Raw genomic sequence first — 5,728 nt, 5'->3', positions numbered from 1 at the left:
GGCTGAAGCTGTAACGGTTTGACTTGGGGACGGAATGAAGCACCACAGGGAATCCGCGTATTTCCCCTTATATTTTTCTCACCTGGGAAAAAAGGAAACTCCAGCTCCCGTAGAACTGGTACAACTGTTGGCATGATGTTCTTTTTTAACGCATTCAAGTCTAATTATACTTCTGAAAAGCATTTCTTTATTGTTTTAGCTTTCGGCAGTGTTCCCTAATCTCTCCCCCGCACACACCAGCTTGGGAAGCCATAGGAAGTGGTCCGCACAGCTTTTTTTAATGGTCCATCTGCCGTTTGTGATAATAACATGTGGGAGCCCACAGAAATTTGGGGGATTGACAGTAGTGTCTTGCTTGAAACTGGAGGGCTTGCTGATGTGATACAGCTTTAGGGACGTTGCCCTGATGGCCTGGGGTGACTGTAGCACTCCTTGCCTCCTGGGACAGTGCTTTTTCCTTAATGTTTGTAACATTTTTGAGGAAACTATTTAACAAAGTGTGTATCTCTTTAAATTTTAACCAAAGTCATTCTTCCCACTTATCTCCCCCCAGTTACTAATATTCTTTGCTTGCAAGAAAAGATACGAGGTGCACACAATGAGGAAATGCTAGCTGGAAATGAAGTTACATGATCAAAAGTCATAATTCATTATGATAGAGATTTAGAGAACATTTAAGTGCAGTAGGACTCTGCTGTTTGACCTTGTAATAAATTTTCAAGACCAAACTGAGAGTGGATTTTCATGATTCAAAGTGTATTGAACATAGTGTGCTAGCAGAATGATATCGCTAATGTCATATCTACAGGCAACTATGGGAGTTACGCTTCTGCTAGTGAGACCTTCCTTCTTGGCTTGGAAATACGTCTACAGCAGGGATTCAGAAGCTGGGTTAGCCGACACATCAGCCGATCAGATGAAGTGCAGGAGCTCTGAGTACCAGCAGAAACACCCGTGAGTACCAATCAATTGCAACGGTGGCAGCCGTGCCTGTGCACAGAAAGCGGACCTGCAGCTCCCCACCTGCCACAGCCAGGGACCCAGCCTTCCCCCCTCATCCACCCCCTGCTCGTCATCATGTGGGCAGTGGTACCTGCCCGCAGTCAGGAGTAATGCCACAGGTCACGTACCAGTGATGGGTATTCCATTGCTGGGAAATGTGTGTCCTATGGAATTCATAATCAGCAGGTGGTGTGTGTCTCCCTGTAGCTGCAATTAACCAGCATATATGGCTTTCCTCTGCCTAGATACTAACTTTAGGCATTGTCCTTCCTAGATGCTTTTAATGCCGTTGAGCAGTTGGTAGTGGCTCCCACACCTAATTGGATTATAATATTATTGAGCTGTATGTTTTCCATTTTTAAATATTTCTGTGGCTGTCTTAAAATGGAAAAAATAGGATTTTTTTTTTTTTTAATAAGGAATTCTGACTTTTTAAATGAAAAATCATTTTCTCTGTGGAAATCATTGAAGTCATCAGCAATGTTTCAGTGGATTGTTACTTCAAGGTCTTTAAGCACCTGAAGATGCGTGTGTGTATTTCACTGGACTTGCAAATGTGCCTGACTGTCACTGATTTATTTCTTTTTGATGAGTATCTGTTACATGAAATGTGGATACCTCTGAAAACCTTCCTTCTAATGTCTCTGTTCCTTATGCCCTGCATCTCAGGGTTTTATTAACCTGTTCTGAAATGGCTTCAGCTGTTTCTGGCTTCCACTGGTGGGAAATGCTGTTTGCCCACTAGATGGCATTCTGAAATCTGTACCGAGGATGGTACTCCAACAGGAGTGGAGATCAGTCTTGGTTTCTTTGTATAACACGTTAAAACTAAATGCGTAGTAGGTAACATCACTATTTGATCAATGTTACCAATCATAAGAATTTTCTTATTAAAGAACATTGTTAGAGTTGTATAAAGTAGTTGGAAACCATGGGAAAGATTAAGTTTAAGATTGTTTCAAGATTCAGCTGTAATCATTAACTCTGTTCTTGCACAGATTTCTTCCTTCTGATCATCTGGGTAAATTTGTTTTGCGTTGTGGTGGAATGTAATTAAGTCTAACTTTTTGTTCTTGTTTTGGGTTTACATGGGAAGGATGCTGTTGTTTTGGAACAAAATCTGCCTGGGGACCGTCTGTGTCTCCATTAAGACAAAGTATGACATTGGTTTAGGCAGTGAAGTAATGAAAGATGTTCTTGAAAAAACAAATGAGCACTTTGCTTTTTTAAAAATCCTGACACTGGCAAATTGTAGCTTTAAGCAGAACACTGCATACAACGAAACTGTCACTGAAGCTTCATATTCACTTTACGTATGTCATAGTTGCTTCCCCAAAAGTGAATCGGGCCACCAATTTCTGTCAAAACAATTCAAGTTTTTGTTAAGTGCCTAAATCGGCATTGTGCTGACTGCATCTTGTCTGAATCCTCATTCAGAAGCTGTTGGGAACAAAATCAGAGGAACAATGGCTCCATGACCCAAAAGCGAAAGTTCTCCTGATAATAGAAATATTAATGCTGTTACCTTTGTAATTTACGAAGCATGTTTCTTACCAAATTTCTTTCTAAAACACAGAAGCATATGTGATAAATATTCTGGAAATACACAGATTATCTTTACTGCTCTCGCTTTTTCTCTAAATCTCTAAGCTGGACCAAGCTGAAAATTTTAAATGAGGGCAGTGGTATTTCCCAGCAGGATTTGTTGTCTATTATATTGTTGTCACTTATCTGTGTGAAGTACAGACTCCAGAACACACTTGTGTCGGATTGGAAGGTAGAATCTCCAAGGCAGGTGAATTACAGTAAATAAGTCTGCTCTTTAGCAAAGTTTTATTTGTCATCTTCTGTGCTAATATGAATCTTAATGTCCCAAGGTCTAAGAATGGTTTTCATTAATAAGACTATCTTCCAAAAAAAATCCCCAAAACCCTCTAATGAGTCCGTAACTTCTCACTAGCGTTTTTTCAGTTGGTTAATTTGTGTCATGTCTTCCTTTAGGTGTCAAAATCCTAAAAGAATCCCTAATGTGCAGAAGGGGAAAATCCTGTAAGACAGCACAGACAGGGAGCAACCTCAGGTAGGTCAAGAACAGAACCAGAAAGCTGATGTGGTGGCTCTTTTAGTCACTGTAACAGCACCAGGAATAGGTGCCCTAGGACTGAAGAGCTATGAGTCCTTGTAGCTCCAGTAGCAAAAAGCAATACAGTGATAAGGAGTTGTTCTGGCCTGGTAACGGTTCCTTTTCTCCCGTGTGTCTCCAACAGGTCAGTGCAGGAATACCTAGGATGTAACTGATGTCTGGACTGCGTGTGGGGTGGGAGGAGTTAGGCATTCCTAAGGTGGATGCCAGAGATAATGTAGCTGTACTTATGTAGCCAACAGTCTTGAACATCTTGATTGGTCATTGGTTAGTAACTTTCTGAACATGTGTTTATTTCTCTCTCTCCCTCTTTTTATTTATGCATTCCATCGAATTAATATATTACAGAATCTTGTGTAGCAGTTCTTTCCAACTATATTTGCTGTGTTTCTTCATGTTGCGTACAGTGACCTTTCTGTCAGATTCTGATTACACTTGCCCAGCTATGTCTACCTATACCCTTGGGAACGCACAGAGATTGTTTCTGCGAGTAAGACTTAACAGTATTGAAAATTCTGTATTGCTTTGAGCTACCGTTCTTTCTTGGCATAGCTCTGCTGAAAAGATTACAAGCTCTTACAGCTTGCTGGTTTATACAGTCCTTCTAATCTAGTTCAAAAGCTCTTGATAACTGTTTTTAGCTTGCAAAACCTGTGGAAAAAACTCTCTTGAGATTAATACATTGTGTGTGAACAGACCAAACAGGACCATTTTTGCTGTCATCTAGTGTCAATATTAGGACATTCCATATTTCTTATGGCTAAGTGAATTGCTCTGTCGTTAGTTACCATGGTAGCTGACATCTTGTTTAACAGAAGAATTCTTAAAAACCTTCAGACAGAAATGTGTCTTTTCCAGGATAGTGATCACTATCGCATTCCAACAGTAACAGTTGTATCAAAAAGAAATACTGACTGGCAAGAATCCTCTCTGAGTCCCACAGAAAATAATATTTGTGATTAAAATACATGTCACCCCAGTGGTGATTATAGCTGATCTCTGTGGTGGTGTACAATTCATGTACGTAAAAGTAACATAGAACATTGTGTGCTGTGTGGAATTACAGTGCACACCCTTAATATCTCTATAACAAAACAAATGTTCTCAACATGGACTTTGATACACCCTCTCTGTTCTTTGCTTTTATAACATTAGTTTGTCAGAGTAAATCTTCAGAGATATATTTAAGAGATACCTGATATTTTAAAATTGTTTATTTCAGCCGGTTCTAGAATGTAAGACAGCAATGAGTCCAACTGTCTTTCAGAAAAGGAGAGTCTCATTTCTTTGATGTTGTCTCCAGATGCTTGCATGTGTTTTTTTCAATAGTACCAGTGGTGTATATTCTGTTATACTTGGGGGTGTGTATGTTTTCCTCTTTTTAAGTTAGTCTGAAAAGGATATTGTGCCTTTGGCCTTGTGTCAGTGTTTACCCTGGATTTGAGGTTTTACTGTGGAGTTGAAGCATCTGTGCAGTCTCTTACATCTTTTTCAGTTCATTATCTATATGCTAGTACTATATGGATTTTAGTTTAAATCATGCCGCAGCCAGAGGAATGATCCCATTCATATGAAAATACCTTTTTATTTTCCATATGCAACTACATTGTGAACCTACATCCAAAGCTAAAGCATAAACTTGGCTGACCTTGCACCCATTAATTTTGCTGTCTACTTACCAGCCATTCTGGTTTTGTTTGTTTCTCTGAAAGGGTTTTTGTTAAGCACAGAAACAATATCTATTATTTGCTTTCAGTAACCATTTCACTGCCAAGTCCTCTGGGGGTGATCACTTCCTTTTGCCCTTATTTAATTGTTCTAGCTGAACCATTTCACTTCACATATGTGGAAGACCTCTGTCTACTCTGTTGTTTAACATAAGTAATTGACTGAAATTGAGAACATTTCCTAGTAGTGTAGATACAGCCTAAAAAGTTCATTACTGAGACTTAATCTTGCAGCTGTCTATTGCAATTCTCAGGGGGAAATTGTGTATTCTCCTCATTCTGGCTAGAAGAAATCTGGACAGATTTCCATGTTTCCCCCGCTCCTCCCCAACACTTGTTAGTTGGGAAATAAATTCCATAGTTTTGAAAACTGCTAGGTTTTCACGTTCACATCTAAATCTAAATTCAAACTTTCTCAATGGCATTCGTTCCAGAGTCAGTGGACTAAACCATGTCCAAGAATTAAATTAGAGCAGAGCAAAAGCTTCACTATAATTAAGATTGAAAACCCCCTCTTTGTTCAAAATGGAACTTTTCTAATATTCTGAAATCCCCGTGTTTACTTGGATGTATGGATATTTATCATGCAGTAAGGCATTAGTGTTCTGAGTTTTGGATCAGCTGCTAGGGCGTTGTTGAAATACAAAAGAAAAGCCTTTGAATAAACATGCGTGATGCTCCTATACTGAGTGGCTTCTGCTATCTTTGTGTGAACTAGGTGGATGAGAAGCTTTCCAATTCTTCTGTGTGCTGCGCTTTTTTTGAAGCATTCTGTGGTGTCTGAGGTTTAAAATTGGAGACATAATCTGGCTGTATTATTTTTCAGCCAAATCAGTTCCTCGATGTGGTTTAGAAT

The sequence above is a fragment of the Aptenodytes forsteri genome, unplaced genomic scaffold (genome assembly GCF_000699145.1).
Source record: "Aptenodytes forsteri isolate BGI_AS27 unplaced genomic scaffold, ASM69914v1 Scaffold299, whole genome shotgun sequence".
Classification (NCBI taxonomy): Eukaryota; Metazoa; Chordata; class Aves; order Sphenisciformes; family Spheniscidae; genus Aptenodytes; species Aptenodytes forsteri.
Note: the sequence above shows the minus strand (reverse complement) of the source record.